General features: G+C 45.8%; 1 long non-coding RNA gene across 2 annotated transcripts; it reads left to right on the forward strand.

The window, feature by feature from the left end:
* The first annotated feature begins 20761 nt into the window (after positions 1 to 20761).
* On the forward strand, positions 20762 to 22721 carry LOC109760417 (uncharacterized). Of its 2 annotated transcripts, XR_002232341.4 has the most exons (4): positions 20762 to 21217; positions 21310 to 21381; positions 22085 to 22183; positions 22374 to 22721. It is a non-coding gene; the product is annotated as an uncharacterized lncRNA (long non-coding RNA). The 2 variants fall into 2 exon arrangements; XR_002232343.4 differs by lacking the exon at positions 21310 to 21381.
* The last annotated feature ends 2889 nt before the right edge of the window (positions 22722 to 25610 follow it).

Below are 25610 nucleotides of genomic sequence, written 5' to 3' on the forward strand. Positions count from 1 at the left end.
ATGCATCACTCTGGTGATCCACCGGTCGTCGAAGCCCTTCCGGAGCAGAACTTCCCAAAGGAAGGGCCAACTAACAATGTCGTAAGCCTTATGGAAATCGATCTTCAGGAAAACCGCCCTGAAGTGTTTAGATCGGACCTCATGGAGGACTTCATGAAGCACTAGCACCCCATCTACGATATACCGCCCTTGAATGAAGGCGGATTGGTTGGGGTGGGTAATGTAGTCGGCAAGCAGGGTCACCTTATTGGCGTACCCTTTTGCCAGAATCCGGAAGATCACATTGATAACCGTGATCGAAACTGGCGAATGTCGGAGGCCCCGGGCACCTTGGGGATGAGCGAAATGATCCCGTAGTTGAGGCGCCCGAGGTCGATGGACCCAACGTAGAACTCGTCGAAGATGACCATGATCTCAGGCTTAATCACATTCCAAAAGGTCTGGAAGAATTTAACCGGGAGGCCATCCGGGCCTGGGGCCGAGGTAGGGTTCATGCCTCTAATGGCCGCCCAGACCTCGCCCTCGGAGAAGGGGGCCGTAAGGGCCGCGTTCTCCGCATCGGAAACTAGCTGGAGGCCGGTCCAACAATCAGGAGCCAGAGAAAAGGCCGCTCCTAGGAGCGGCGAAGAACAGGGACCTGTAGAACCCGTCGACATGGGCTCGAATGTCACTGAGAGACTGCAGGAGGGTCGCGCCATCCCAGAGAAGGGGGGTGGTGTTGCGTCTACGGCGGCCATTGGCAATGGCCTGAAAGTATAAGAATCCTGCATATCCATCAAACTTAAAAGTAATCAAATGGGATCTTGCGGAGAGAACATCGGCGCTTCTGTCCTCGCCTAATTAGTTCATCGTTGGAGGTTCCATGTTAGTGGCAGAGTAGTGCTCGCCTGGTCGATCTAGTGGGAGTTCTACATTGTTTATTTAAAGATGCATAAATGACTGAAACTCAAGGAAATTAGGTAACTTGTGTATGCTGGGAAAAGCAGCCCTCACACACATGAGTGATGCTCAATAAAACCCATTTTCAGGCAATTTAACTCACTTCACTGAGCATTTTTTTAAACATGATTTAGCATGTGCATACTTTTTTGGAGTTAACGGGCAGCTCGTACAAACTAGAGTTTTGTTTATTTTATATTATGAGAAGTACATTTGTTGTTTGTGGTTGTTAATTAATAACAAAATGATAGATCGATATTAATAAGGAGATATAATATATATACATGATTCTGAGTATTACGTTCGCACATACTTTTTCTGTGAAAACCTCTGCACATACTTTTTATCAAGTAATCTGCACCAAGTAGAAACATATATCTCGTTGCAGTGTCGTGTACACAATATTGTATGTCACATTTTTTTGTTGGTCCCTAAGTAAAATTATCATCATTATTGTTCCCTAGAAACTTTGCATTAATGTTTTGTGCCAATTAAATTCTTAAAATGATTTTTCTGGACATATTATGCTAATTTATTTGATGGTTTCCATATTATCACATGTTCCGTAGTGGGATTATTTTCTGTTTTGAGTGTGGGATTATGTTCTCTTGGTATCATAAAAGCCTTGCCTGATTGAACCGGGCGTGCCCCTTTCCATTAAAATAAACGGAAATACAACAGTCTCCGATACAGCCAGGAAGCAAGGAAAGAGGAGCAGCGAGTTCAACGCACTGCCAGGAAACCCACTGTACTCGCCCGCCATCGAAACGAGCACCATGGGGCGAAAACCTGACAGCACCTACTTAGTTTGAGTCTAGCTATTACAAACCAGGGGGAAAGGCACAAACACGAGGTGCCAGAAGAACATAAAGCATGTAGACTTTCAAAAGTTACCCAAACGTGGAGCCTGAGACTTAGACCCTAGCACAACGCCCCCTATCACAACCAGGGCAGAATGTAGAGCACATCAGCAGCATCATCCAGAGAACACCTCACCCTCGTCTCCCGTCGCGCGCCTGGCCCCTTCACACATGGCCATCAACTTGGTTGTGCTCGCTCTAATCATCTCAGCTCCGAGTCGCAATCTTGCCACTTCTTCCACCGGCTGAAGACCTGCCCAATACAAGAGAAACGAACAAGCCGAATACAGAATCTCAAAAGGAGATTTGATCAATTGTTTTTCAAAAGTAGCCTTATTACACGCAAGCCAAATAGCCCAAGTTACTGCCGCCAAACCAACAGTATAAAATCTAGATTCATTGGGTAGGAACATATTACACCACACATAGAATTGCCAGGTGTTATTCGGGCATAATTCAGTCCCCAACACAACTCCAACTGTCCTCCAGACAACACGCGCCACAGGACACGTAAAGAACAGGTGGGACGCAGTTTCAATATTGTTACAGAAGGAACACACAGGGTTCCCCGGCCATTTTTTCCTCCTCATCACCGCTCTAGTGAGCACCGCATCTTGAGCCATCTGCCACAAGAAAATCTGTATCTTAAGAGGTAGTTTCGCCTCCCAGATCCATCTATAGTTGCTTCCGTGAAGAGGTTTTTCCAGCCAATTATACATAGATTTAGTGGAGTACTTAGCATTCTTACTCAAACCCCAAAACACTACATCTTCCTCGGCTGTAGTCTTAAGCCCCAAGATGTACTGTCGTACCCTATCCCACTGTTCTTTAAGATTAGGGCATAGACGCCTTCTAAAAAAGGTCGAAGTCTCTACCCTGTTAAAGTTTTGGACCGTACAATCCTGATCTGTACAGATTTCAAACAGCCGAGGGAACCTCGAATTGAGTGGGGGCAGCCCCTCAATTGAGTCTTTCCACACCCTGCTCAGGTTGCCGCATCCTAGTTTAATCTTTCTCCCCATCATGTACAACTCCCTGACTTTCAGAAGAGATTTCCAGCATGGGGAGTCAGATTGTCTAGGTTGCACAGTGTCACATCCCTAGCTCCTGGCATTGCACTAGGCTAGCTTCATGTGTGCAGCATGTTTAAATTTGCCTAAACTTGAAATGGGGATGTTCAAACCCTAGCACCAAATGAAATCCAACTAGGATCACAAAGAAATATTTTAAATGAACCCAAAATGCCCTTTGGAAATGTTCATCATTTCTGATAAAGGTAAAAACCTCTGCCAAAAGTGATGAACATATTTCTAGGTCATTTATGGATTTTTGAATTAACTCGTGTTGTATTTGAATTGGGGCATTTAAATCCTATAAATAATTTAAATGCTCTAATAATTCTGAAACTAGTTGAGGGCTGTTGGGAATAATTTCAATAGTGCCCACAAATATTTTCAGGATTTTTGAAAATGCTCTGGCATTTTTAATAAAGCAGAAATAATTGCAGAAAGTAGAAAACAGAAACATTAGAAAGGAGAGGGAGCCACCTCCCCTGTCGTCTTCCTCCTTTGCCAGGAGGATGGGCGCGTGGCCGACGCACGCACGCGCGCCCCGGCCACCTCCTGCTTCGCCGTGTCGACGCCTCCTTCCTCCCAACCCCGCGCCAGGAGACGTGGACGATGCCGTGCTGACCCCCCTCCCCCTTCTCCCCTGGCCATTTTCCCCTCTCCCTCCTCGTTCTTCGCCCGAACAGAGAGCCGTCGCCGCCGTTCACCGTACCCAAGGCCACCGACCACCCCTCGCCCTGCCTCTGAGCCTAGAAGTTCCGCCGCGTCTGCCTTGCCCTCTCCACCGAGCTACGCGACGCCGGAGGCCTTGCTTCATCGCCACCGTCGTCGTCTTCACCGACGGGCACCGAAGATCGCCGGCTCCGATTCACCGTCTCCAGGCCGCCCCCGAGCCCACTGACCTGCTCTACGAGTCCACCGTGAGATCCCCTTGCTTCTCCCCTCTCCCCTAACTCCCGCGCAAGCTCTAGCCCCACCGCCACCGTGCCCGTGAGCTTCACATCGCCGGCGATGTCGCCGCTATCATCCTAGCCACCAGAGCTTGCGTCTGAGCGCTTCGTCGTGCTCAGAGCATCTCCAGGAACCCGTATCACTCGCTGGTTCGCCTCCCATGCACCGTAGCCTCGTCCCCGAGGTCGACCGAACTCCGGCGGCCGCAACCGAGCTCGCCGCCGTCGACTCCGGCCACCCCAGGCCCAGCCACGGCCACCACCCGATGCGCCATTGAGTTAGCTTTCCAACGCGCCTAGCCACGCGTCATTTGGAGCACTACAGAGGATGGCACAAGTACGCCGCGGACCTCGTCGGCGACTAACCGCCGGCGGGTTTGACTCTTTGACCAGGGGTTTGACCTCCCCTGCGTCACTAATGTGTGGGCCCGGACCCTGCTAACTTCTGGTTAAGTTAATAACTAAATCTAGTTTAGCCACTGACTCACTGACATACGGGCCCCGCTCGGCTAATTAAACTAGATTAGGTTTAATCTATATTAGGATTAGCTACAGTCATTGACGTGTGGGTCCCAGCCGTCAGGTTTGACCTAGGCTGGCGCCTTTGACCTGCTGACGTCACCCCGACATCATGCTGACGTAGTTAACCTTTTTCTGGATTTATTCTTATACAGGAAATTCCAGAAAATACTACAAACTCCAAAAATTCATAGAAATTAATCTGTAACTCCAAATGAAACAAATTATATATGAAAAATTATCAGAAAAATGCAATCTATCCATCTGTATCATTTTCATGCATGTCAAACTAAGTTATACCTGCTGTATAGGTGAAAACATGATAATGACATTTTAAATGCTAAATGTGGAGTTTGCATATGAACCCTTAGTTCATATGGACTTCATTTAAACTGTTGTTAGATGCATTAATGTAAATCATAACATTCTTGACATGTCACGACCATGCATCATATTGTTGCATTGCATTGATTGTGTTTCCTCTCTGTTGCCGGTAATTTTCCCCTCTCGATAGCCGTGATTCCGACGATGAGCTCGATGACACCGATGAGAACTATAATATCTTCAGAAGTGCCAGGTAAGCAAACCCCCTTGTTCATTCCGATACAATCCCACTCTCTCGCTCCTGCTCTCTTTTACTGCATTAGGACAACAACGATTCATCTGTTACTTGTTGCGGTAGTTGAACCCCTTATCCTCTGCATGACCTGTCATTGCCACAGTAAATAGATGAAACCCACTAGCATGAGTAGGAGTTGTTTGAGCCCTGATGTGCCTACTCATTCATGCTTGTTTGTCATGCCTGCTACTGCTTAGAGTTGAGTCGGGTCTGATTCATCGGGGATGAGTTGGAATGGTGATGAACATGTCCTACTGTCTGTGAGCTAAGTGTGTGAACATGATTTGGTAAAGGTAGCGGTGAGAGGCCATGTAGGAGTACATGGTGGGTTGTCTCATTGCAGCCGTCCTCAGGAACTGAGTTCTGTGTTTGTGATCCATGAAACAGTTACTACCACGCATTGGGCCCGAAACCAATGGACCCTCTCGGCTTCTTAATCACCCTTGTCCTCTGTCCAGGAGTTGCAAGTAGTTTCTGGTGTTTGTAGTATGCTGGAGGCCGTGGACAGCGCTGACCGGAGGGGTGGGCTGTGATGCGGTAGGCACGTGGCACGGTGTACCGGGCGCCTGTTTGGTGTCTCGGGAACCCTGCACACATCGTTCGGGGCCGTATGTGGAAACCTCGGCCGGACTCCCTGCGGATGGAACCTGAATAGGCGATAAACCTGGACTAGAGACTTGAGTGTTTAGGTAGGCTGTGGCCGACACCCTCGTTGGGCTTCCGCTTGAAGGTTGCCGAGTACATGCTGTGTAAACGGCGGTAAGTGGTGAGAGCGTGTGTGACGAAGTACACCCCTGCAGGGTTAACATGATCTATTCGAATAGCCGTGTCCGCGGTAAAGGACTTCTGGGTTGCCTATAACAGTTCATAGACAAGTGAAAGTGGATACTCTAAAATGCGCAAGATAAGCGTGAGTGATATGGATGGCGTTCTCGTAGGGAGACGGGAGCAGATCCATAGTGGAGTATTGATATGGTGAATATGTGGACTCGTGTGCGCCACCTCAAAAGAGTTACTTGCAGTCGTAGTTAGGATAGCCACCGAGTCAAAGCTGGCTTGCTGCAGTTAAACTCCACCACCCCCTTTGTTGATACCGATGCATATGTAGATAGTTCTGATGTAAGTCTTGCTGGGTACATTTGTACTCATGTTTGCTTATTTTATGTTTTGCAGAGAGACATCAGTCTCGCTAGTAGTTCCGTGTGGACTTCGACGTTTAGCTTGATACCTCAGCTACGATCTTGTGCCCTCGGCAGGATCTAGTAAATAGTTAGGCTTCTCAGCCTTTTTCATTTGTAGATGTCTGTACTCAGACATGTTAAGCTTCCGCATGTGTTTGACTTGTATGCTGTGAATGTTGGGTCATAAGACCCATGTTTGTAATATCTCGCTCCTCTGAGCCTAATGAATAAATACTTGACTCGTAGAGTTATGTTGTGATGCCATGTTGTATTTACACATATCGAGCATATTGCGTGTATGATTGAAATGCTTGGTATGTGTTGGATCCGACAACCTAGTTGTTTATCCTTGGTAGCCTCTCTTATGGGGAAATGTAGTCTTGTGCTTCCATGAGCCATAGTAGTCTGCTACAGCCCGGTTCCCCGGAGTCCTGCTAGCCCAGCACTACTGCTCCGGAACACTTGACTGGCCGGCATGTGTTTCACTTCGTTCCTGTGTCTGTCCCTTCGGGGAAATGTCACGCGGTGACATCCGGAGTCCTGCCTAGCCTGCTACAGCCCGGGTTCCCGGAGTCCTGTTAGCCCAGTGCTACAGCCCGGATTCGCACGCTGCTGACCGACATGCTCGATGTTGATTCATGTATGCCTGTCCCCGTAAGTTAGTGCCACTTTGGGTTCACGACTAGTCATGTCGGCCCGGGTTCTCTGTCATATGGATGCTAGCGACATTATCATATACGTGAGCCAAAAGGCGCAAACGGTCCCGGGCCATGGTAAGGCGACACCCGTGGGAATACCGTGCGTGAGGCCGCAAAGTGATATGAGGTGTTACAGGCTAGATCGGTGTGACTTAGAATCGGGGTCCTGACACACAGTTGCCACCGACTTGTTTTGTAAATATCTGGCTCTCACCAAGTTTTGCCAAACCCCAATTTGGGTTTCTAATTTCGACCACCATTTTACCATCAGGCTGATGTTTTGTTTCCTGAGATCTTTGACGCCCAGACCCCCTTTGCCCTTCAATCTACACACCCTCTTCCATTTGACCAGGTAATATCTATTCTTCTTATTGCACCCGTGCCAGAAAAATTTACGACGGTGCTTGTCCAGCCTTTCTATGAAAGTTTTACTCATAAGCCACATGGACATATGATATAAAGATAGCAGCGACAGAACCGAGGTAAGCAAAGTAAGTCTGCCCCCGCTGGATGCAGCATTACCAATCCAGGACCCAAAACACTTAAGGTATTTATCTACAATAAATTCCCACACTGAATCTTTAAGGGTTGTGAAACTCACAGGCATACCAAGATATTTAATTGGAAAGTGCCCAATCTCGCAGTTAAAGATCTCGGCATACTTGCTATCAATGTCAGTGTCCCCTCCGATAGTCATGATCTCGCTCTTCTGGAAGTTTACTTTCAGTCCAGACATGAGTTCGAACATGTATAAGAGGAGCTTCAGATTTAATGCTTTCTCCACATCATGCTCGAGGCAAATGATCGTGTCATCTGCGTATTGCAGAACTGCCACCCCATTCGGGACAAGATCAGATGCTAGTCCAGTTAGGAGGCCATTCTGCTGCACTTTACAGATCATCTTGTTGAGGCATTCTACAGCTAGGTTGAACAAAAAGGGGGAGTGGGGGTCTCCTTGGCGCACCCCTTTGGCACTCTGAAAATATGGGCCCACTGAGTTGTTAAGCTTGATACTAACAGTACCATTGTATAGGATTTGATTCACCCACCCACACCAGGTTTCATTGAAGCCCCTCATTCTGTGGCAATCCAATAGAAACTCCCAGTTAACCTTGTCGTATGCTTTCTCGAAGTCGAGCTTAAGCACCACCCCTACTTTTTTCTTGACATGGGTGTAATTGAGGAGCTCATGTAAAGTCATGATCCCATCCATAATATTCCTCCCTTTTACAAAAGCATTTTGTGACAAGCTTATCAGTTTATCAGCATATTTTTCTACTCTCCGATCCATAGTCTTAGTAATCAGTTTATATGGGCACCTAAGGAGACAAATAGGCCGAAATTGCTGAATACGATCCGCACCTGACACTTTAGGGAGAAGAGTAATCACCCCATAATTAAGGCGCTGCACGTCAAGCGTTCCAGCATAGAAGTGGCTGAACAGCCGCATAATGTCACTTTTGACAATGTCCAAGCAATGTTGATAAAACTCCGCAGGAATATTACCAGGGCCAGGTGCTCTATTGACATCCATTGCAAACAAGGCCTCTTTCACCTCCTCTTCTGAGAAGATTCTAGTCAGATCAATATTATCCTTGTGAGTAAGTTTTTCTGATTCATCCCACGAGCCAGGGTCCATGTGAAACAAGTTGCCCGGGGCTGGGCCGAATAGGGTTTTATAGAACTCTGTGGCATGTGAGATAAGGTTATCAGTACCTTCTATCTCAACATCACCATACTTGAGGGCATGAATGGCATTCTTCCTTTTTCTCCCATTTGCAATTTTATGAAAGTAATCTATGTTCAAATCCCCTTTGAGCAGCCAACGCTCATGAGATTGTTGCAGCCAGAAAATCTCCTCATTCACCAGAATCTCATGAAGCTCAAAATTAATATCCACCTTTCTACTATACATCTCAGGGGTCAGAGGTCCCTCCTCCTCAAGCTCCTCAAGAGTGGACAATTCTACTCTTAATTCTTCTTTTCTTTTCTTGGTATGGCCGTACTTATTGGACCCCCACCCTTTGAAGAAGGTTTTAAACCTTTTTAGTTTGATATTAAGAATATCAATAGGATCTTCATCTTTAACCGCTTTATTCCAGATTTTCTCCACTAAGGGTAGAAAGTCCTCATTTTTAAACAGGCCAGATCAAACCTGAACTCTCTAGGTTTATGTGCCTCCCTACCGATATCTCCTGAGGAAAGGAGTAGGGGGTTATGGTCAGATAACTCTCTGACCAGCTTTCTAACAGTTACCAAAGGGTATAAGTTTTCCCAGTCGCTAGACATCAAAATCCTGTCTAGCTTTTCCAAAGTGGGGTGGGTCTGGTTATTTGTCCAAGTATATTTCCCTCCACTACAATAAATCTCCCTCAGGCCATATGCATTAATGACAGAATTGAACATGTCCATAGATTTATGTCCATGTAATTTTTTATTCTTCTCACCACCATGCCTCAAGATGTTAAAGTCTCCCCCAACTATGTACGGTTTGTTCATATTAGAACAGAATTGAGCAAGTTCCAGCAGGAACTCCTCCCTCATCTCCTCATGAGCTGGGCCATACACAACTAGAATACTCCATTCAGATTTATTCCTCCTATCTATTAGATCAAGTTGGATCATGAACTTTCCTTTCTTGTTAGAACTCAAGTCTAAAATGTCTTTTCTAGCCCCTGCAATGATACCACCTGATTTGCCACATGAGGGGATCCAGACCCACTCAAAGATACTAAAAGGGTCAATTTTTCTCAAGCATTTAGGGGAGAAGTTTTTCTTCATGGTTTCCTGTAGACCCAGGAAATCAAGGGAATGATCACTTATTAAATCAGAGAGGCACATTCCTTTCTTGCCCACCCCTCTGCAGTTCCAAATGAGACCTCTCATTTGGAACGGTTTTTTGTTTTTTGGACCTGGTAACCCTGCCAGGGGCCAGGGCAGGATTACCACTATCAATGTTTTCTACTGTCATTTTCTTTTGGCTTCTAGTCACAGGCCTAGATAGCTTGACAACAGACTTATTTTTTTTTTCTACTCCCATTTTTATAAGAACAGAAATCTTCACTACAATACTCATCTTGTTCTAATCAAGATAAGCTGAGAGGGGCTTGTTTTCCCAGTCCATTTGTGACCACCACGTCATCCTCTTTCTCATGTTTTCTATTAATGCCATCCTGTTTACTCAACAGATTTCCTCTAACATCCTCTAACTCATGAAGAATATCAATACAAGTAAAGTGATCATCTGGAATTAGAACCCCCATTTTATTAGCTCTACTTATTAGCTCAGCATCCCCCAAAGCAGCAAAAGAATTTTTTCTAGGGTTTTGATATTTACTTTCCAGATTTTTCTTCTTGGCCACTTCCATAGCTTTTTGCATCATGTCTCCCTGCCTCTCCTAACCACATCGAAGACTAAACCTCAGGTTAGTCTCAGGGATCAATGGAGGTGTGGGAATTATCTCATTGTCACAATCAGGCGATGGCAGGTGTACCAGATAATCATCTGATACCTTCAACTTAGGATCCACCTCTCCTGTCACTTCTGAGACCTGCGAAACACCAGTTACTACCTCCACATATGAGCATTTCTTCTCAATCAAAGGAAGTACATTCACCTGCAGTGTTTGCACACCAGTGCTCTTGTCAGGTGTTTTTTCCTCATGATCAGCGATTTTTCCTCCATCTGATTTCTCTTCATAGCCCTCTTGAGCAGAATTCTCATTGGCCAGCTTCTCAATAAATAAAGTTTTATCATCATCACTTTCATAAGAGTCTGACAAGTTGTCCTCCTCATTTTCATTCTCTTTTTCAAGAGGGAGCAGGCGACAGGCCTTCCCTCCCCTGAAGGAAGATGTACCATGCTCAGCAGGAGCATGAACACTCTTAGATGGCTCAGTTCCCCCGTCCTGCCTCTTCCTCTTCGGAGTGGACAGCAGGGATTCTTTCTGATCATTTCTAACAGGCACAGAATCATCTTCCTTCACCGGGTTTCTCACCAGAACTTCCTCTACTTCATATAGGAATTTGTAAAAACGGCCCCCATGCAACCCTCTGCAGAAACAGGAAGATTATCAATACTGCGACATCCAATCTTAACCCGAACAGACGAGGGGTGTTTGATAGTAGACATATCTATCTCTAACGTCACCCCAACAAGCCCACCAGCATAAGCCACATTCTTGTCACATCTTTTATTAAGAGGTATCTTACTAATTTTCACCCAGGCAATCTCAAGTAGACCCTCACAATCCATGTCATCAGACCATGGTGTGATTCTGACCACAGTTTGGTGCTTTTTGAGGTTTATGTATTCCACAAACAAAGCATGTTCAACCTCTCTCACGTTAGGTAACCTCATAACATATTTGTTAGGGGCCACGAGATGTGCGGAACATCTCCAGCCCTGCCCAATGTACACCCCCATATCATCCTGCAGATCTTGTTTAGTTATGGTCCCTTCTACAATGGTAATGAGCACATTGGTGTTCTCTCTCTGCGGTTGTCTCTCTACACTAAAATCAGGAAAGTAGCAGAAACCCTGCCCCTTGGATTGAAAGCCACACATAGCAGGAATACATTCCCAAGGAAGAAATTCAGCGCAAATAATCGACAAGTGATCTCTCTTCTTGCATCGCTCACAGAGAGCCTGGGGGCATCTAGCCGTGTAATGACCAAAAGCATTGCAGATCTGACATGCATCAGGAGTAGGGTTAGGGTTACCGGCGGGGTGCTTGGGTCTCGCCCCGCAGCAGGCGCAGGCGTTTTCCCTTGCAGCCGTCGAGTGTTCTGGTCCCCGCCGTCGCCGTCGATAGCAGAGGACCAGCGGTCCAGGCGCGGTGGCCCAGATCCTCCCGCACCCGCCGCGACTTCCCACTTGTCGAAGCTCGTGTCGCCGGAGTCCGACACCCTGGTGGTCGAGGACTGCCCCACGTCCTCCTTGCGCTTCCACACGTTGTTGTCCCGTCCACGGCCACCGCCGCGGTCGAACCGTCCCGCCCCGCGGCCATGCCTGCCAGCGCCAAAGCCATCCCCCCTCATCTCTCCGCTTCCGTGACCTTGCTTCGGATCTGGATCTTTGGGTGGAGGTGGGGTAGCGCCGATCTGAGCAAAGGATCTAGTGTCGCCTCGGATCTTACCCTCCCACCAAGAGAAGGAGGGAGGAACCCTAATATCTCTCCTCTGCGGCGCCTCCCAGAGATGGAGCAGGCACTCGTCGAGATCTGAAAAATCGGGGTGAGAGCGAGGCAGCGGCGTATTAGTACCTGGGGCGTGGGCCGAAACCCTAGCTCTCGACGGATCCGGGCGGTTGATGTCCGCTGCTCCCACGTGTCGAGGATCCGGGCCATGGCGGTTGGGGCCACGCCCGAGCACCCCGGGTCTCCTGTCCAGTCGTGGTGGAGGTCGGGGGGGGGGGGGCGTGCACAACCACCTCAACCTTGTCCCCGTGTACCGCCCCCTTTTCCTCCAGATCAGCGCGGTCCGTGCGCAACGTCTTCTCGTCGGCGCACGTCGGAGCACCGCGCGACGAGCCAATCACCGGCAGGCGGTCCTCGATCCTGGCGAAATGGCATGGGAAGGAGACGAAGCAACCTACGTCGATCCATTCCCCCTCATGCACATAGCGTGCATCCACCGTGCACCCGCGAGAATCAAGGAGGACGAGCCGCTGGATGTCGTCACGAAGGAAGATTTCGCCGTCGTGGAACGTGGCCGTGCGGCGCACCAGATCCGCCGCGTACGACACTCGCCACCGCGTGTCCATCCCTCCCCAAAATCCGGGCACACCGATTCTAGGGCCGTCTTATTCCCATTGATCATGTAGGAATGGAGTGTATGGAGGTGTGCAGATGTGAATACATCCACCATGGATTGAATCTGAATTCTCAATTTATGCACGCAAGGGAATGTGTTTGGTAGGAAGGTAATTTTTTAGATGTGTTAATATATACCCATCTCGTGAGAAATGTAGATGTCCGTACAAAAGTCTGCTCAGTCTTATTATGTGTCTGGTGGTATGTGTACCTGGATGAGTTATTCCTCGTATTAGAAAAGCACAGGAAGTCATAAAATATACCGACAGAAGAAGACCGTACGTTCCAGAAACAGAATAGTCATTTCTCTGTTAGCCAGGTTTCGTCGGTTCCATTATATGTAAGCAAGAGATGGATTAGGAAATCACATCTACGATCTATATAAATGGCCGAAACTCAAGGAAATTAGGTAACTTGTGTGTGCAGGAAAAAAACAGCCCTCACACACGTGAGTGATACTCAATAAAAACCTTTTTTAAGCAAAATTACTCACTTCAGTAAGCATTTCTTTAAACACGATTTATCATGCATACTTTTACGAAGTTAACGGGCAACTCATACAACTAGAGCTTTTTATATTATGAGAATTGCATTTATTGTGTGTGGTTGTTAATTGATAATAAAATGATAGATCATTTTTTTCGAACCATGCATGAGGACTGCATGTAAATATATAGATAGAAAGAGGAGTACAACCGGCAAAATCAGGCACATGTACAAATACAGCACAAGCCAAAACAAGCAGAGAGAAAAGGAGAGGAAACTCTAGGAACAAAAACAAACTAATCAAACTCCGCTATATCAGGCACAGCCATCCCATTTTTGCTTGCAGTGTCCCATATTTTAGCCTCCGTTTTGATCTTGTCAAGAAGCCGCTGAATCGGAGTGTGTGGCTTATTTATCAAAAATCTACTGTTCTGTTCTCTCCAAATCGACCAAACGACCAACATAACTACAGAGTTCACAGTTTTTTCTTTAGCACCTTCCATCCTTAGCCTTGCTCGACTCCTCCACTCTCCAAGATCAGAGCCAACAGTAGATCGATATTAATGAGATATAACATATAAACTTGATTCTGAGTATTACCTTAGCAGATTCATTTACTTTTTTGTGAAAACCTTTATATTTTATAACATATACTGTTTGATATTAATAAGGAGATATCACATCAGTATTAACTTTTCTTCGAATCTTAAAAGCCTTGTCTGATGTATGCAATCTTGAAAACTTATATATTTTGAGGAAAAAAGTAATATTGTCGCACACTTGTTGGCGGAGTGTATAGAGTTGTGCGGGTGAAAATACATCCACCATGGATTGAATCTGAATGCTCAATTTATGCACGCATGGGAATGTGTTTGGTAGGAAGGTAATTTCTGAGATGTGTTAATAAATACCAACTCATGAAAAATGTAGATGTCCATACAAAAGTATGTTCAGTCTTATTATGCATGTGGTGATATGTGTACGTGGATGAGTTATTCCTTGTATTAGAAAAGCACAGGACGCGGTCATAAAATATACCGACAAATGATCGTTCCTTCTCGTAAAAGATCTAATCGACTCAAGGAACAGGTAAATATTGTGGTCACTGGGAGAAGGGTTCCTCGTTGTTATTGGCCGTGGAGCTCATTGTACACTATATATGGGCATAAATGACGATTATAGCTCAATAGTTCTACATCCCTTATGCTATTGAAGCAATCGCCCTTGATCTATCAAAGATAGTTTTCCATATGACATATGCAACATGTTGTGTTGTACCACATCTAGAATTTCTAAGTCAAAACCAATAACATATACCTAGATATTATGCATGTTCGATCTCCGAGACAACATATTTTGATGCTTTGTCGTAATCATTATATTATGTAATTTCCTAAATTAATAGTGTAATTAATTGCCACCCAGTATTCCGTTATTACAGTTAGCAATATTGTCATCTCAAGTTGGTATTGCTAGAGTAATATGTGTAAGTTCTAAAGTTCACTTTTTAGGAGTTAGGTTGCTATTGAAGTGAAATTTTCTAGGTGGTGTTAGAGAAGTATCTTGACAACTGGTTAGGATTAACAGGACATTTATTGGATATCTAATGAAGGCGCATTATGTCAGTAATTGCTTCTAGAGGTAGTTTCGGTTCGCAGACCATCTATTTTAGTAACTATGTTCGGGGCCGCCACCACGTGGATCCTCCCACCACGTCTCCGGGGCCACCGCCCCGAAATCCTGCACCTTTGCCCCCATCGAAAGGATCAGTCCCCTCAAAGCCACGCCGCGAGCTCCAACATCCGTCTGCACCTGAGCGTCGCCACTAGGATCTGCATAAGCATGAGAAGTTGATGTCCGCGAACTCACATGCCTGAAGAAATGTCATGACAACAAACTCCGCGAGCGTGACCTTCAGGTTGGGCGGCAACTCCAAACGCCTCCCCCACGGAATTTACAGACATTTTAGGACTCGGGAGTGTTTTGTAGCCTGGGAATCAAATTGGCTTCCTCGCGCGTGTGTGTTGCTTGCTCTGTTGTGTAGTTGTGCAAGACGAAGGTCTGGTGACTAGTCTGATTGGGTATGTGCATGCTATCATGCATGGGGCATGTGGAGAGTTGATTGTTGTTCTTGGAACATGTTTGTCATGTGCATGTAGTGGTCGTGTCAATACATTTTGCGCAGGAAATATTTGTTGGATTGTAATTCAGAACTGCTCTTGCTTGCTAAATACATTTCTGGAATATCAATTTTGTAAGATAATTGACTTACTTATTATTATTTTCAGGTCACCATTGGTATAAGGATTTTGCATCAGTTCCAAGAGGCATGTTTGTCGAGCTAAAAGGATCTATTGCTAGAATTTCTCTAATATTTTGGACATTTTAATATATATCTGCTGAATTAGTACCCTTGTTGGGTGGAGTACATTCACCGAAACCCGGTGTTATATTTAGTGCTTTTGGCTATGATGTAATTGTAGACTGCAGGATGGATTGTTATGCTTTTGGTTGTGATCTAGTATTGAGCTTTTGAATGTACAAATTTACACCTATGATCGATTGCTGAGATATATATTATGTCCTAGTAGATGCAACTTTAATTACTCTGCATGTGTGTTGTAGATTATGAACATAAGTGACGATCAGTACCTCTATAGTTCTATATCCCTTTTCTATTGAAACCGTCACACATTTGTAGCACATCTCGTAATCCAATCGAGTGTGATGATGAGGAACGTTGCATACATTTCGGGTCCATCCATCGTGTGTGATATGGGTGCGCGATTGGCTCCCATAACCGAGTGCAATGATTGGTACCATCACAAATGGTTCTTCAAAATTATTTATATGTGAAGTTGTTCACCCGATTAATTCAAACATGTAGTATTTCAACATCGGAGTTACTTAATTCGCACAATAAAATGTCTGAATTACATTTACATACGTAAAATATGAAAGTTTAAAACTAAAATATCTAAGTATATATAGCTAGCTAGGTGTCGTCTTCTACTTCGACGTTGGCTAAGAGCACACGGGCGGCATCCATGTTGCCGACAGCCACGTCCACCGCTTCAATCGATTGCGATATGCAGGCTTCACAGCCCGTGGTGGCCTCGAATACGACGAAAAAATGGCGTGTGGCAAGGATGCAGTTCGGCACGATAGCAGCTTCCGCAACTGCATTGGCCTCAGGCTCTACGCATTCAGTGTTACGTGGGTGGCGTCGAGCAACTCGGCGAGCTCACAGGTGCACTCCTGCTCCTCCATGATAGATTGTTAGTGCATTTCCGTCATGATAAATTGTTGATGGCGTCAATTTGTTTAATTTTAGCAAAATTTGAAATGGAAGCGAAATAATAATGATATTTTATTCATTCTCAAAGTTGAAAAGTACAGATGAATGTTACATCACACAGTATTACACATACAATAACTAAAAGAAGACACAAAAGAAACATCCTAGTAAGTCATCATCACCATGTGCATCTTGACTTATGCCAACTATTCACGTTGAAGTCCATCTTCACTTTACTTCAAAAAAAAGTCCATCTTCACTTTTGCAGCTATTCACGTTGAAGTCGGTTCTTGGTAACTCGTCTCCTATAGTGAAAGGCTGCTTATTTATTTGTTTCGACGAACTCATTTTTCCTACAACAAACATACACAACCAGAACTCAAAAAATTGAGATGTTTGGTTAACCCTTAAATCACTTTAATCCCTTCCTCAACATATCATGTTCGGTTCCTGGTATTTTCAAGTAAGAAATAAAATTGGAAGGAAACAAAGAAAAAAAATGTCAAGGAAGAAAAAAATAGAGCTTCAGATGCAAGGTGGGAGATTGCATCATTACCATGGGAAAAAATGTGGACACTAAAAATAATGACGATAAGTAGTAAATATAATGAACTCCCAATTGCTAATTGTTCCGTCAAAACATATTGTGCAATCACATAACTCTATTTTTTTCTGTTCGGAACAACAACCATATTTTATCTAATATAAACACATAATAGTTATTTTGTTGTAGTAGGATCATAGAGTGGCAGATCATATATGGAATTTGCTAATAAGGATAATCATATAGGAACCAAGAACCGTGGCAATGTTGAATGTTCAAAATCTAGCTAAATAATTACGACTGGGTGAACCTCTTGTAAAAGACTGAAGGCTTTCATGCCTCCTTGATTGCATCATGTAGGTCTAAATTAGTGTTGCCAAAGTAGTTCGGCATTCCAACAAACATCTGAAAGGCATAGCTTAATTAGCACCAATATGTAGTGATTCTTGCTGCACAAATTTAGTGTGGACAGAGAGTGATAATAGACTGGATTGCCTTGCAACACCCAAATGCTCTCATCACTCCACAAAACAGCCAAGCCATCCTTTGTCGAACTATAAAACAACAGCTACCAACACTCCATGCCATCTCCTTTGTCATCACAAACTCAGGCACTAACACCTACTTTTGGTTAGATATTTGGCTACACCAGCAATCTCTCGCTGCTCTATTCCCCTGCCTCTACTCGCATACTACTTCACCCCTTGCTCGTGTGGCTGCTGTTTTGAATCATAGTTTAGAATCAATCCTACGGAACCACCTAACATCTAATGTTGCTACCGAGTTGTGTTCTTTGTTGTCTCTACTGCAAGACTTCTAGGTGTCACCAGGACCGGATGAGCGCCACCTCAATGGTGGCCTACGCTTCTCCACACGGGCCGCCTATGAGGTGACCATGGGCGACAACGATGATGACGCGCATGCAGTGGCCATCTGGTCTTTATGCGTTCGAAACCGCGTGAAGATCTTTGCATGGCTCATGTTTCGTGGTCGACTCAACTCCAAAAGCAACCTCCTCCGCAAGCACATCATCTTGGACTCACTCTGCCCACGATGTGGGTTCGATGGCGAAACCAGTTTGCACATCTTCATTGACTGCCCGCTCACGCAGCGGATATAGCAATGGATTGGACTCTCACCCCCGGACAACATCGACAATCTTTGGGACTGTCGTCTCCCTTGCCAGGTGGATGTGCTAATTTGGCAACCCATCCTCCTCCTCATCCTATGGAAGATTTGCGACTCCAAAAACGCTATGACTTTCAAGCAACAAAACCATCACAACATCTTCATCATTGGGCGAATCATCAACGACCTCATGCTCTGGACGCACCGGATGAAGAGACCAGCGCATAAACAGGCCGCCTTCTCATGGTGTTTCTATCTCTTATCACGATTACACGTGCTTATGTAATTCACCTTTGTAATCAGGCAAACGTTGGGTTACAAAATTGAGATACTAGAATGCATCGCAGTTTGGCAGCAGCAGCAAACACACAGAACTTGAACAGCAGCACACACATTCAATGATAGCAGTAGCAGGACACACATAGCAACAAAATGATTGTTATAGCTATATATTTGTATATCTAACTATATGCGTACATCTTCCATTACAAGCCAACCACTAATCAATCTCTACAGAAATTAGAAGAAGAAATGTGCACATGCACGAATATATCGTCCAGGATTCACACAGATAGTTGTGCCACGATTGGAACGAATGAGAAAAGGAAACAATTATCAATAGTATTTATCAGTATGCGAAAAATTGCCTAATTTTTCCTCTGGTTAGCACTTATTATTCTTTCTCCAACAATTATCATGAAACTCGCATTCATTTCTTTAGGGTTCCTGACAGATAAAACTATTGTCATTACCACTATTGGGGCGTACATGTATTATCATCTAACCAAATTGTTTCTTGTATGTTAGGCGTGCGGGTTGTAAGCTAACCGTGGCTGAAGCTTTGCATGGCCACGCATGGGTTGACCGGATTCGCGGCGCCACGCCGACGGTTCCTGCCATCGCTGAGTTCCTTCTGATCTGGGAGGAGGTGCGGACAGTCGCCCTCTCCGACTCCCCTGATGCTTTCTCTTGGCGCCTTGGCGCGGCTGGCCGGTACTCATCCCGCGATACTTACGCCGCTTTCTTCCTCGGGAGGGAGTATGCACCTTGTGCCGAGGAGATCTGGCGTTCTTGGGCCCCTCTTGAGGTCAAAATTTTCGCCTGGCTCGTGGTGCGGGCAAGGTTATGGACGGCCGATAGGCTTGCCCGACGGAACCTGCCACACACACGGGTTTGCCAGCTCTGCTGCCAGTAAGACGAGGACACCACGCACATGCTCCTGGGTTGCCCCTACGCGCGCGAGGTCTGGTACAACATGCTACTTCCCATGGGTCTACACCGATTCACACCGGACGGCACGAAGGGCTTAGCGGACTGCTGGCCACAGCTGGCGGAGGCAGGGACGGTTAGGCGCAGTAGACAAACGAATACCACCGTCATCGCCACGCTCCGCTTCATCTGGCTTGAGCGTAACAATCGTGTCTTCGAGCGCAAGATATCCCCGCCGAACTCCACCGTAAATCTCATTAGAGTTGAGCTCCGCCTGTGGACTCATGCTAGGGGAGAGGGCGGCCATCCTTTCCAGATTCACTAGGAACTAGAGCATGCCCGAATCGCTGGGCCTGCAAGGCGGCTTTCGCAGTGTAACTCACTCTGTACTGAGACTCTCTTTCTCTTCTTAATGGAAAAGACATGCAACGCTCCTGCATGTTCTTAAAAAAAAATTGTTTCTTCTAGCATGCTTGGTTGGTACTTGGTACGGCCATTGAAGCACCTTCACTAAACTGCCATGATTTGAGAGAGCAATCAGACAAACTAGCAACTTACAATAGGACATAGCTGCACTAACAGATTGCCATGGATTTATTAAACTAAGCAAGGAGCTGCATTAGTCACGATGGGTACCATGGTGATTTGTCCGTGACTAGTACAAATGCCCGTGCGTTGCACCGGGCGATAGATGTGGCAGAACTTACTTCATGGGTCTTTTTTTGCCTTTTTCTATATCTAATTTAAATAAATTTTGAACATGAATATTTCCTTATTTTTATTAAAAATTAATTTTCCTATTTAAAATGTAAAACCTTTTGAAGAGTAGTTTAAAAAAATTATGTAAATATTTTTATGTAAATTATTATTTATATTGTACATTTTGAAATGGTTTTTGTAGTTAGTAGTGTTTTTTGCGGTAATTTTTAATTGTTTTAAAAAGTACAAACATATTTTTTTCACATATTTTAAAACTATGTTTATGCGTTGGAAACATTAGAAATAAGGTTACACTGAGTATTTCTTTTTGGACTTTCTAATTTGGACGTACCCTAACAATGTTTGTCATGACCTATTTCAGATCCTCATTTTCATTTCATCCTATTAAAAAGTATCAATTTTATTTTTTTTATTGTCCAGTAAAACATGATTTTTTTTACTTTGAGTAGTTGTTTTTATATTTTCAAAATATTTTTTTAAAATGGAATTATTTTTATTGTGACGGACATTTTTTTAATATTATATTTCATGTCTTATTTATTTTGCACTATTTTTTGTGTTTGATCCATTGAGAGTGGATGTGTTATTTTGGTAGCAGCTAGCTCAGTGTCGTTTGCTAAAAAAAAAGCTACTTCAGAGTGGTCGCTATGCCTCTTGCAGACACCTGGATGTTAGTCGCCACTTCAGACACATGTGCATTTATCCAACAACCAGAGGAAAAAACACCGTCGTCTCTTAGGGGCTGTTTGGATGGCGCTCAGGCCAGCCACGCCAAATCGCGGGCGAGCCAAAAAATTGGCAATGAAATTCGCCGCCACGAATCTACCCTGGCGTTGGCGCAGGAAACTAGCTGGCTACCAAAATTTTGGCGTAGGCTAGCAAATTTGGCTGCCAACCAAACAGGCACTTACCTCTCCCTACTCAGCTTCTAATCCCCATTCTCCAACCATGGCGGGCGCTCACCTTCTCGCCCCTCCCCCTCCACCTCCGAGCGCCTTACCCAGCGGTTCCTCAACAGCTCGCAGCTGTCGCTCAAGTCGCTTCCGCTTCTCTCCTCCTGCCTCCCCCCTTGCTGTCGTCCGCCGCCGACCGGACTTGGATGGACGAGCACATCCTCAAGGCCAAGCAGGCGCGGTGCTCCAGCAGTCTGGCCTCCTCGGCGTCGACGCAGTCTGCATCCATCTAGGTATTCATCTAATTAGTTCTATGTCTTCTGAAATCTGTCTGGTTTTTCTTCCTTCACATCTAATTAGTTTCACATGGATTTGTATGTTACAGAGTTCTAAAGAACAGAGGAAGATTCCTGTGCTTGGAGTTGAGTCATGTGAATGTTTAGATTTTTAAAGACATGTAGGTTTCCTTTGGTCAACTATGTTGTTGTTGTAGGATAACTTCATATGACCACTGTCTTAAACATTCAGTTAAAAACAAACAAGCAGATCCTGTCAATTTTTTTAAAAGCATAGGGCTACAATAACCTGCAACAAAGTTAATATCTGCTTGCAAAACTATGTGGTTTCCTTTAGTCAAGTATGTTGTCAATGGAATTTGCCCTGAATTGCGTACTTATATCCAATGACGCATATAGTCTTGTTTATTAATGCCTTGAAATTTCCATGTATCATCCCTCTTCTCCTCTTTGTGCCGCTGCCCCTTGTTCAGTTTGGTTCGATTTGCTTTTCTTCCCGTTTCCCTAGTGCGGTTTCCTCATGTAGGTGCTGCTGCGTGATGTGCACTGGGGATAAGGAAAAAAAGAGAAGGCTGTTCAGGTGATGAGGAAACCAAATGGGACGTGGGGCTAGGCCTCAATGAATCCAAAAGAGCTCAATGCTATGCTGTTTATTCCTCTGTTGTTTGAGATAGACTTGTGAATTTCCAGTGCTAGTATGTGAATAACACTCTACATTTTGAGGTTCAGAGCACTTGTTTGCACTTGGCTCGCACCATGTGGTGGTGATTGTGGTTGCCTACATTCAGCCAGTGTGTGAGTCTTGCTGTACGTCACGCGGTTATTCCATGGCGTCTCACATTTCGTTCCGTTGATTTCTTGCAGATATTGTGTAGGAGGTTGAGGGACATGAGGGCCGGCAGTGAGCTTAAAGCTCTGTTGCTATTCAACGGTCTCAGAAATCTCTTCAAATAAACAGATGAGGTATGCGTTCTGCCCCTCTCGGTATGCTTAGCAGAATATTAAATTTGTGAGATCTTACTGTGTTAATGGGAAACTTAGTTAACTCATCAGGCCGCTAATAGATGGATGATGAATTTGCTTTAGTGTGGCATGATATTTTATATATAGGCAGTTACGACTTGTTTTTTCATTTCTGAATTATCTACCACAGGGAATTGGACTATGCCACGCCCGCTGGCCCTTCCCTTCCTTCCACCTCTCCCTCTTGTGCTCCTTCTCCTCCGTATTGTACCTCCTCCGGCTACTGGCGCCCATGGCCAGCACAACAGTTAAAATTCTTCTTCTCAATGTTTTAGTGTCCGTATATTTTTTAGTTTTGTTTCTTTGGTAGTGTTGTTGCTTCACAGTTGAACTATATGTGTAATAACTATCAGTAGTCTAGGTTTGAGCATTAGAATCGTTTTAGAATCAGATAAAAAATTAATTTGATCTGATCCTGTTTTCCTATTGTCTAATCTTGGAGTAAGTTTCTCTTGAATATATGTGATCTGTTCTGTCACTTTGTGGTACTCTTTAATCTCTTTGGTTAATATAAACATGGTTGTGCAATTATGATTGAAATCACATCAACAGAAAGTCTACGCCTAATTATTATTGGAATTACCTTAACACCTGTTTCACAATACATTGCAATCTTGCGGCTACTCCTGAACCCAAAACCGGCCATCCACTTGATTACCTGTATCAAACCATGGCAGGAAGTTGTTGATTTCGTCGAAAGCAGCAATCAAAGGCATGCCTGGCTACCCTGATGAACGCCAAGGGGTTCAGAGATATGGGGAGTAGACCATGTCCATCACCAGGCGCCGCTGGTGCATTCTCTGGCAGGTGTACCCGCTTCCACTTGGGCAGTAGCTGCTTCTCCCCGACGCCCACCACCGCTACGGGCTGCCGCTGCTACTGCTCTTGCTCGTTGGTGCCGCTGGTGCATTCTCTGGCAGGTGCACCCGCTTCCACTTGGGCAGTAGCTGCTTCTCCCCGACGCCCACCACCGCTACGGGCTGCCGCTGCTACTGCTCTTGCTCGTTGGCGCCGCATGCTGCTGCTCGCCGAAGCCTTGTGCTGCCGTTGTCCTGGACCTGGTCGTGAGTCGCGACTCACACCATGGTTGCCGCCACAAACTGCCGTGTTCTGTGAAGAACGCAACTTCAAAGCAGCAAAAGCTTCACCACCGCTGGCTCCCATGACATTGCTTTTTCTCCGGCTATTCCAACGGTGCTGCCCCGCCACTGTTGGTCATCCTCTTGGAGCCACTTTAGCCAGGAATGAGTGTACTCCAGCCCGGCGACGTCAATGGCGATGGAGGTGTGGAAAGAGTCGGAGGCGGCAAGCAGGGCGGGCGAAGAGTAGGCCGAGGCCAAGGCGGCACAGGAGTGCCAGCCATGAGGCCCGCCTCCACCTGCAAGAACTTCGAGCCGTAGCGCTGGATCCTTCTGTCTCCCGCGCCCGTCCTCCGTCGCCCAGCTCCGGCGAGCTCCTGCCTAGATCGCCCCACCTCCCCTCCTTTCTCCCTTCTTCTCTCCCTCACGGCCTCACCTCCCTGTCTTCTTTCTCCCCAGGACCCGCTGATGCCATGGATGCGCCCGGGAAGCCTCGCCGCCGGCCTTGCTCGTCGTCACCGGTGACCCCCGCCTCGCTGCCGGCCTCTGGATCCGCCTCCCAAGCACCTTCCGTGCATGGATCCGTCCCCTTCAAGCTCCATCCGCCACCGCCCTTCTGCATGGAGCCGCCCCCAGCCGCTCGTGCCGCCGCGCGTTGATCCGATCCTGAACCAGACGTATGGACTGCGGGTTGAATATACTAAACAGCAGGGCCCTTTTTGTAAAAATGAAACGTTTTGTCAGATCCACTTATAAAAGGATTGCGGGTTGCATTACCAAAAAGTAGAAGGACTTTTTGCAAAACAGCCGCGACGACGGACGAACAGAAACCTAATTTAATTGTAAGCCCATAAGTATGCATCAACCCCTCCCCCACCCCAAGCAGGTCCACACCTTCTACTTCAACACAAAGCACTCAATGGCCTAGGCTTGAATCATCTCTCCTTCTCGGTTTCTCCTTCTTTTCCCGTCACCTCAAATGCGAATAAAAGCAAAGCCCAAATCAATCTTCCATCTTATTTGAATGTTTTTTCTGCATCAAACTTAAAAAGAAATCTGCTCGTGAATTTATGCATCAAACTTGCAAGTTTGTAAAGTTTGAGCATATTTGATGTCATGAAGTTTCAGATTTATTTCACCAAAAAAATGAAGTTTCAGATTTTATTTAATATTTGTTTTCTATCTTTTGAAGTTACTGTTCATGAGGGTGTAGGGACACCCTGAGCTAAAAACCAATCTCTACAAACTCACCAGCCGTTTTTGAGGACGGGCGTATGTATATCAAACCTGCATGATTTACACCATTGCATACATCAGGAGATACGTACTGTGTGTATGCAGAGACAAAAATAAAACAAAAGCAGATAATAAAGCTTCCACCGTCAAGTACTTGCCGTCACCTCCTTGCATACACGTGTAGAGGACAAACCAAAATAGGATGAGATGATGATGAAGTTGTCGTCCACTCCGAGCATGCATGCTCCTAAGGTCAAAGAGACGTCGATCAACACCACGACATAAGCACGCAACGCCATTCTTTCACAAGTACCTGATGGAAGTTTGGGGTTGGAGAGAGTTCCAGCTTGATGGCTGGAGAGGGCACGGTTTTAGCTGCTCCAGTGGTGGCTGTTATCTGCCTCCTCGTCGTGGCGCCGGCGAACAGTCTACGGCGGCTCCGTGCCGACGAGATCGACACGGGCTTACCATAGGATTGTAGGAACATGGCATACCACTACCTCCATCGCTCCACATTGCCTCGCCCTCGGCAGATCGTTGCACAAAGTAGAACTGATCACAACTTTCGACGGAGATTAACAGGCACACGGATATACTATATGTAAACAAACAACTGCATCCAGCATGGATGAGAATCAAGACACTCAGGGGCACTATACGACGTATTTATCTGCCAATATCCATGTAAAACTTGTAGAGGACCACTCGTAGTTGGAGAAGAAGAGCAATAATTGGGCCTTGGAGGTGGCTTTGATTGGCTCGTAGGCGGCCTTTAGTAAGTCGGTTCGGCCAATGCTACTGGCCCTCTGCTCGTCCTCATCTGTTCCCAGGTTCTGGCACTATTTGTCGTCATCATCATCATGCTGGACGTCGATCCTGGGTGAGTGTTCCTCCTCCACATCGAGACCAGCATAGGACGCGATGAATCCACGAAGCGCTCATGGTTCACCACCACCTCTAGTCTGCGGCTCTATACCGATGCAGCGCTTGGCCATGGAGCTCGATCGTTCCTTCGCGCACGTTAGGGATCGTGCTTGCCCCGGTTGCAGTCG

The sequence above is a fragment of the Aegilops tauschii genome, chromosome 2 (assembly GCF_002575655.3).
Source record: "Aegilops tauschii subsp. strangulata cultivar AL8/78 chromosome 2, Aet v6.0, whole genome shotgun sequence".
Classification (NCBI taxonomy): domain Eukaryota; kingdom Viridiplantae; phylum Streptophyta; class Magnoliopsida; order Poales; family Poaceae; genus Aegilops; species Aegilops tauschii.